The sequence below is a fragment of the Cupressus sempervirens genome, chromosome 3 (genome assembly GCF_028749045.1).
Source record: "Cupressus sempervirens isolate cs-2001-9-10 chromosome 3, ASM2874904v1, whole genome shotgun sequence".
NCBI lineage: Eukaryota > Viridiplantae > Streptophyta > Pinopsida > Cupressales > Cupressaceae > Cupressus > Cupressus sempervirens.
This window is the reverse complement of record NC_143120.1, coordinates 927950742-927960259: the sequence shown is the minus strand read 5'-3', so window position 1 is coordinate 927960259 and position 9518 is coordinate 927950742. Positions and strand designations below refer to the sequence as shown.

Sequence of the window (9518 nt, the reverse complement as noted above, 5' to 3'; positions counted from 1 at the left end):
AGTAAATACTATGATTTATCTTGATCCTAGTTTCAGTATTGGCTATGGTATTGTTATTATTCTGAGCCATTTTGTTAAAGACTATATCTCTCAAAATAGTGGCATGTACTAGACAACCTATTCATCAAGTATTTGAGAGACAACAACCTTCACATAAATATAAGTTTCTTCTTATCATATCTAGAGAAAAATATAAGACAAGTCAGGACTTAAAAAAATTGAATGTAAGCTAGAGCCATACCCAGTGTTCTCATCATGAACAAAATAGATCGAGTAACCATCGTCCTCCTCTAGATCTAACCCATAATCCCTGGGTATAAATATTGCCTCAGATCCAAATCTTCCAGGTCTAAAGTTAAAAATCCCTAGCACATTGCCTCCAACTTCAATCTGAAACTTTCCCACCTTAGGTTCTTCTTGAAGATCAAAATTTATGAGTCCCTTGACCTTAGCTACTGAGTCTAGTGTAGTACCATAGACATAATGCTATTCTTTGCAGGCATTTTCAATCATAAAGTAGAATTAGATATTTCCCAATCAACCTTGTATCCAAGGCAATAAGATCAACTAGAAATGGAGACAAAATCAAAGATATATAAGACTCCTAAGAGACATCTCAGCTTGTTTTCAAAGTGATTGACTAGCCTATGAAGGATAATCATAAAATTGACAATAGTAATATGAACTTATCCACTACTAGTTGTAACAGAGAAAAATGTATGTTTATTAAATATAACATTAAAAAAAACAAGGAAAAATGAGTCTTGAAGGAAACTTAAGGAAAAACGGTCTATAAGTTATCAAGATGATACTAAAATATTATGCGTGTATCTTAACATTACCATTATGAAAGATATAAGCAATTTGGTAGCTCAAACCATCTCATCTGAAGATCATTTTTGGCATATCAAGGCAGTATACCAAAACATGCTTTCACTATAGTATCATAAGAAATAATGAATTTTCCATCCTTCACCATATCCTGAGATAGTAGCAACTAAAATTGAGCAATTTGATTTATTTTGGAGAGATGTATAGACAACCTCCATCCTATATTTTCTTTATGAAGAACAAAAAGGATCTAAAGTTCTAAGGCTTTAAATACATTATTCCAACTCTTAGTTTGTTTTTGGGTGCTTAAAATGGATAGTACATATATAAGAATGACAAAGATTAAGCCATTGAAACCATGAAACATATTGGGTGAGCCAAGGATGGCACCTTGGAGGACACACAATAAAATAGTTTAATTGCCTAATGTTATCACCTTGTTATCAAATTTGATCAATATTAAAAAGTCTATCAAGACTCAAGAAACTTTATCTTAATTACTTGACACCAATGATTGAGAATTTGAAATCAGTCATAAATGAAACAAAATTATTTCTTTGATGTTCAGATCAACAAGCAATAATAGCATCATACTCAAGAGTCCTCTTATGTTCTTATGTTCTCCTATTGTCGACCAAAATGACATTGTAGTAGCTATGTTTTTCTGACTGTAGTGACCAATTTATCATGGTGAGCTTCCTAACAATTTGCAAGCAACTAGTTTCCTGTCATATTATGATAGATATTGGTATTCATTAAATTTCAATATGATACAGTATAATCCCTACCAATGTACAATACACATCATAATTCAGAAAGAGTAGAGGGCCTAAGAAAATTGGCATCACATCCAACATAGGCTTGCATTTTCCTTCTTTCTTTATAACAAGGGCACTACACAAATACACAATCAGTGAACATCCTGATAAACCATATTTGCAAGGACTTAAATGACACTAATTTGCATTCATTTCACCAATTAGAAAATTGGAAAAATAAAAATAAATTACGCCAAATGAATATACCATCTTACCTTAGTTGGATCAATAATTCCTGTAGCCATCAAATCTTCATAACCACCTGTAGCAACATTGTATCCATAATTGTGATTATCATTGGAAAGGACCTGTAAACAGACAAGGATAGGGTTGTCATTTTACTACCATAAAGTCTAGAAAGAGCTATTCGCATCCAGTGTGACATCCAGTGAAATTGAAAAATATTGTACACAATATCAATTTGTTTAAATTCAATAGGCTTCATAAGGACAAGAAAGAGCTATCTGCATTTAGGCTGATGTCCAGTGAAATTGAATAGGACATACCTAGGCAAAAGAACTTAAATCAATGAGATTCTATTGAATAGCTATGAAAGAATTGAGTTTAAATATACTTAAGCTTATTTTCTCTAGGAGTAAAATATCATTATTGTTAAAATTCAAATTCTTAGTATTTGTTACCCTGGGGAATTCAAATTTAGTGAACCTTGTTATCTTTTTCCATTTCTTATAGGCTAACTTAAGAGTGTACTAATTTTTGTTCACATAGATACAGAGTCCCATGACAAGATTGTCTCTATGGCATCCATGATTTTCTGCAATGAGAAAGGTTTGTATTTATATCATCTCTCTGGATAATGATATCTCTTTTTGCAATAGTCTAGTGTGTAGTTTGCCTAGTTGTGAAAGTTAATAGCGAAGCATATCTTATGTTTTTATCAGCAGTTGAGAATAGGCACTTTTAGTTCTTATCCAAGGCAATAAAACAAGCATACAATGCTGTGGAATCTAAAGATGGTGAGCCTTTTGGTGTTGTTGTGGTCTTTGGAGAGGAAGTTGTTGTGAGTTGTCATAACATGAGTATGAAGCAAACGGATCCAACTGCACATGAAAAGGTTGTGGTTATAAGAGAGGTCAGTAGAAATAATATTGGGGAACTATGCCATTTCTATATTTGGGTATGAGTTTTCTTATTTGATTTTATTTTTGCTCGATCATTCCTTGCCAAACTTAATTGAATTTTATTTTTACAATTGGATTAAACTGTTATTTGACTAATTTCTTACTATTCTAATAATATTATCATTTGGGGAATATGTGTTGTCTCTCTTGGGAAGATAATAGTGAAGCCTGTTTTCTTTTCAAAAATATTATTCTATTAAAAAGTAGCATCCTTGAGGTTGTAGTTGGAAAATTCCAACTCGGCAAAATTTTGGCACAATCAAAAAACTTGATATGGCAACATAAAAAATGCTGAAGTTTCTTAAAAAACACACTATTTTTGGGGGGTTGGTGGGAACACCCTAATGGAGTTGAGGGACAATGCCCCTCATGGGGTCGGGAGGAAGTACCCTTAATACATTCCTTGTTGTGATACAAGGTGAGGTTGAGGGTAATACATTCCTTATTGTGATACAAGGTGAGGTTGTGATACTCTTGTCTACCTTCAAGATCTCTTTCTAGAGTGACCTGTATTATTACATTCTCTCCAACCCTCACATCATCATTGCCAACTATGTCATATGCTAGGTCAATGTTTGGGAAGTGATTACAAAAATGAGCAATGTCTAACAGTTGTGAATTTGTCATCTATAACAATTCATGGCTTTCATCATCCTCCATCTCAACTAAATCAAAAATAGTTTCAATGCTTTTCCCTAGATTTTCATGATACTTCTTAGCAAGTTCCTTGGTGAAATGTGGAAATTGTAACAAAATAGAATCATGGCCCTAAAGACCTACCTTGTGTAGCCGTTTGGCTCAATTCCATTGTTGCAAGAGCTAGATTCTACCAACCATTACTAGAAATAACATCCACCATAGCCTAACGAAGCTAGGTTTCCAGCTATGACATGCCTTGAAAAGTGAGTTTGCAACAATACATTTTCCTTTACATGTGGATCAATATATTTTGGTTTGTCAATAGCAAACTTTTGATGATTTATCAATTTTCTTATTGTTTCTTCTTCACCTGACCATATGGGAAGCTATGAATACTCTGAGGCAGAAGCAAGAATTTCAAGAAGCCCTTTTAGCTTTGTCTTTGTAGACAAGCATTAGCTGAAGAGTTCAATGGTAGTATAGCTAATATAGTAGTAAAATGCTATCATCCCTAGGTTCAAAGGAGAAAGATACATATCATCTTCTATGTAAACACATTTTCTTGATTTTGAATCACTCAATGTACACTTTATAAGCTTAGAAAGGTGGTTTGACAAATGCATGTGGCTGACACCTTGAAGATTATAGTAATTTGGATTCTATGCGAGTCTTTGGTAGAAGAATGTCTAAGTAAGATAGTCTAAAACATCCTACTTACTTTCAATAGTACCCACAACAACTTCAACATTGATATGATCATGGATAAAGTGATCTAGATGACTCTCCACAAGAAATGGCTCATATAAGAATTTTTTATAATATTCTTTATGAGGTGCATGGTATAAAATTACAAACTTTCTAGAATTATCAAGCAGAGGTCTATTGGCACGCCCCATCATTTGGAGAAGATCAGTTATAGGATATTCAATGTGAGTGTTTTCTTGTCCATCATAGTACTATGTACCCATGACAACAACCAAGTGAGCTAAAAAAGACAATCCCCAACTCATTGAACTACTTGTAGTGCACACCTAAATTGCCCTTGCACTAAACAATTGGGATACAAGTTCATATTCTACCAAAGTGGGACCTTCATGTAAATACCTAATTCCATTAGATAATGCATGGCTCAATGTAGGTTCTTTCACTTTGGCAATGAAAGGTTTCAAATCTTCTTCGGTAAATTGAAGAAACTAGGATCTTTCCCCACCATTTGCATTTGAATAAGTTAATAAATCAATGGTAGTAAGCTGGGCATGTTTTCTTGTTGGCACAAACACTAGAGCTGGTTTGTCTCCTTTTGCATGCTAAATTATTGATGTGTAAGTTGGCTTGGTCATTGCCTACATTCGAGCTTCAAAGTTGGCTATATCAACACCCTGGATATGAATCTCTAATGGTACATGACAAACACCGAGGGGGAAATTAAAAAGGCCATGTGTAGTAGCTCCAATCCACTCACCAAGATCTTTAGCATTTGCAAGTAAGTGGAAAGAGAAACAATGTGATTATAATTTTCAATTTGACTTGAAATATACCTAATTCTAGAAACAATTACTTCCAATATGGGACCACCCTCTCCACCAATCAAATGAAGTTCATCAACAATAAATAAGCTGACTTGCTGCACTTGCTTACGTTGTTTCCATCTATGAGACAAAGAATCCCATTTCTTAGGTGTACTTATAACAATCTGACCTTTCTCAAGTAACTTTAAATTAGTCACAATCTCACCTATCAATTCAACTACTTTAGGTTTGGAATCCTCTTTTATCTTCTGGTAATTCTAGTTTGTAAATAAATTGCCACATGTTACAAAATGTACTAAAGGAAGTTATTCAAGTTTGGCATAAATAAGGGGTATGCTAAAGGAGACTAGTTAGGCTAAATTATGTGATGAGGAGCCTTTTACTTCTTTGGATCTCCACATTGCTAATCACTTGGATTAATGCTTTTCTCTTTCTTCACAAAATAGGTTTGGTCCTAGAGTTCAACAAGTCAAGAAAGTGAACCATTTAGGTTTGTGGTCTCCCCTCCCAAATAATTTCCTCAAAATCAATATAGATAGGTTTTCAACTGGTAATCCACATCCAATAGAAATGGGTGGTATTGGTAGTGGAAATTTAAGCTCTGTTTAGTTTATCTTTTCTACTTCCTTGAGTACTCATTCTAACAATTAGATGGAAGCTTGGGCTATTCTCTATACTCTTGAGAAAGCCTATGTATGGGTCTAGAAAACAATTTTTTCAAGATGGACTATGATTCTTGTCACCCTTCTGAATAGTGGAAATTTTCTAGATTGCTCTTGGAGGCTAGCCCTGGTGGCTATGTTGATGTACAATTTAATATGTTTGAGAATGAATATGAACCTTTTTGTTAATATGATTCTAGATGTTAAGTAATGTAGAGACTTAAAATTTTCCAAATCTCATTTCCTAGCCAATTAAATAGATATTTGTTATTTATTTAATTACCTTACCTTTAATTAAATAAATTTACATTTATTTAATTATATTTTCCTTACCTTGATTTAAATAAACTAAGGTTTATTTAAATCCTAGCATTTCCACTTGCATCCTAACCCATTCACTTTAATTAAGTAAAGTACTTCATTTACTTAATTAATCCTTTGCTAATCCCACTTGAAATTAAATATTAAATTTAATCCTATTTGAGCACATGGCTCCTAACTTAAACCCTCACCTAACCTCACTACTCTAACCTAACCGACCATTCTAAACCTACCCACTTCCTTAATCCCACTTAATTTTCCTAACCACCTTGCTAATCACCTTTTAATCCTAAGTGTGTGCTCACACATGTGTGAGGGATGTTCACACTTTCCTCACCCCTCATGCCTTCCACACCTCTTGCACACTGTCCTCTTTCATGAGAATCAAGGTGTCTCATCTCTTGCACACTTGTCCTCTTGCATGAGAGTCAAGGTGTCTCACACATGTGTGAGAAGCCATGCTTCTCACATGTCTTCCACTTGTCATTGATCATGTAACCATCAAAGGTTTCTCACACATGTGTGAGCATATTTTCCCCTTTGAATGGTCAAAAACCCTAATCCACATGGAGTCCACTTGGCTTCCACCTCATGGACACCTCATCGATCCTGAGAAATCCTAGCCCTCCATCTTGCATTTAATCTCAACCGTCCATTGCATCTCTTTTCCTATAAAAGGAGAGCCCTCTCCTCATTTCACACATCTACCATCTACGTCATTGTTATGCTGCAGGATTTGTGAGCAACCACATCCCATAAGCAAGGAAATCATCAACCACATGGTGATTTCATGAGGTTTGCATTGGTGTTATTTTCAATAGTTTAAGATCTTTGTTATTTCATGTCATTCTTAGTTACATGCTCTCTTGCATATTTTGAGGTTTGCATGATCATGTAGGAATATGCATTAGTTGCTTAGTGTTTATTCCATTTATTACATTTTTATGCAATGCAAGTAGTTAGCTATAGATGCACCCTTATGTGTGATTTTTTTTCTTAAATCATAAAAAGGTGTGGCCCCTTAGGCCACAATTTACGTGGAAATGAAAAATAAAAAATAAACATAGATATGAGATAAGAAAAATAATAAACAATGCAATAAAAAAAAAACAATAGCCATTGCTAAAGTCTACCCTTCTCATACTTTGTCACTTGAATAAGATCAAAAGAAGAGATGCTATAAGCCCTGGAAAAGACATAGTTGTTGAACTTAGGAATTATCATAAAACTTTTCAATGTGGAAATCCTTTCTCATCATGCATTTGAAAAATAAGTCTTGCCATATATTTGTTTGGAAATTATAGTCAATGAATTTAAGGCTATAAGAGCAAACGTGCCTACCCAATATGACACTTTGGGTTTCAACGTTGAAAAAAAAAAAACATCAACCTATGTTGGAAAAAACAATTTAAACAAATTGAAATAGAGCACCCAAATCAGGGATTGCTAAATGTCCTAATCAACCAGTTTTTACGTTCTACAATAATGACCTGGTATTTATACCAATTATGCTAATATTTATGGGATATGTACCATAAATATTACCTTAAATCTGACATATTTTAGAGCTTCTAGACACTGACTTGTGGTATAGATGTTAGACAACCTATCCCCAAGTTCAATCTCTGCTTGTCATTTAATAATTATGACACAACAAAAATTAGATATACTAGTTTCTTATGGAAGTACTATGCTTGAACTCTATATGATTTTTTCATAATTTAATATACAAATAGACTTCATTTGGGTGTGTCCAAACCTTAATCTTTTGGTGTTCTTCATTCTTTGGATCAAAAGAGTCAGTCATACACCACTCATATGTTGCAAATAGTTGACCAGGCTTAAGTACTCTTCTTATCTCTTTATAGTAGTCAACCTCACTCACTGGTTACATAAAGTTTGTGAGTATTGAGAATAAGGCATACAAGTGTAGAATACTATAACAAGTAAACAAGAAACTAATGTTAGCTTCTCAGTCAGTTACAAAAAAACATTTCATGATGAAGCATAAATTGCAGAAATGCAAATTTGCATATCTTAATCAATGGATAAATCTTGCATACTTACCAAATCTGGGGCATGAGAAGTAGTCTCAATTGCACATATTGCATCAAAAGAATCATATGCAAAAGGCATCTTCATGAAATCTCCTTGCAAATCATATATCACAAATCCATTCTCAAAGAAATATACTTTCATGAAAAATGTTTAGAGAAAGTAGTTAACTGGTAATGAGTAATCTTCAAGCACTTCAATGTTGATGTGTGTATATATCATTTTTTCACCAACAAGAATTAAGTGGACTTGAACCTCTAATCTATGATGAAAGTAGTACATTAATAATCTCTACATTTAATCATAGGAGAAATTGTTTACCTTTACAAAGTCACAGGTTCTATCAACTCCACAAAGCTTGTTCAGTTCCTAAAAATGAAAAACTTGAGCAAATGGGTAGGGTGCACCAAATATTGAATGGGTAGATATTAGAACCGCTTTATTTTCCATCACATTCTAGTCAATATAAGGTTGTACATGCATAGATATCACATTATTAACATTACATGGTAGATATAAATTGAAGGACAAAAGGAAGACATTTTCAATTGATAATTAAATCAGAAGCATGCATTTCACGATATTATGTGTCCAAATAAGACTATTTAAAAGGGGAACTTACTATTCCTCTTCCTATTTGGTAAGCATTATTGTTCAAGCCTGTTATTGAAGTGCAACTGCAGACAAAGTCACATGGCAAAGGTTATATAATTCTCTAATCAGAGTATAAATAGTTTGCATGCTATTAAGAAAATTAACCATTATGTATGTAAGTTTTATCCAATGAATATCTAATAGTAACTACTAAAAGTAAAGGCACATAATAACTTGTTAAAGAAACAAAGGGGCAAGACTGGGATTTTAGTACTATATTGTTGATAGTCTAATGATTATGTAGTGTACTTTTTATGATTTTTCTTCCTTATTTTTTTTTGTCCTATAAAGAAAAACTTTGTATGTTAAATTTGTGTGATTTGCACAAGATGTCCAAAAGTCCAATGCTGCACTATCCATATTTTTCTATTCTGCAATGTTGGAAAAAAAGCCCCACTCAGATTGTTAACGAACTCACCACAAAGGGGTCAGTAGTTCAATTGGTAGAGCACTCTAGCAGCAAATGGAAGTGTTTAGGTTTGAGTCATAATTGGTCTATATGAGTTGTAGCTCAACAAATGGTATTAGAACCAAGATAGGAGCCCCAAGCACTTGATGTGTCACTTTAGAGGCGTGTTGAACATAAAATACATCCCATTCTGATAATGGATTAGTCATGAAGGGGCCAATAGCTTAGCTGATATAGCACTTGAACAATAAATTATAACCCTTAGGTATGAGGCTGGTTGGTTTGTATGAGCTATAGCTCAACATAAAGAAACAGGGAGAAAAGAATTAGCAAAGAGTCCAAAACCCAATAGCAAGTTCATGAGACATTAAAGCTAGATCCTTACACACATTTGTAGTTCCAAAAAGTGCAATAAGACTCTTAAATCCCAAGTGATACATGTAAGCAAAGAATCTGTT

At 33.7% G+C, this 9518-nt stretch overlaps 1 pseudogene; it reads right to left on the bottom strand.

Annotated features, from left to right (window-relative positions):
* Nucleotides 1-1635: 1635 nt before the first annotated feature.
* LOC149569784 (putative auxin efflux carrier component 1d) overlaps nucleotides 1636-9518 on the bottom strand; it is a 112596-nt pseudogene continuing 104713 nt past the window's right edge.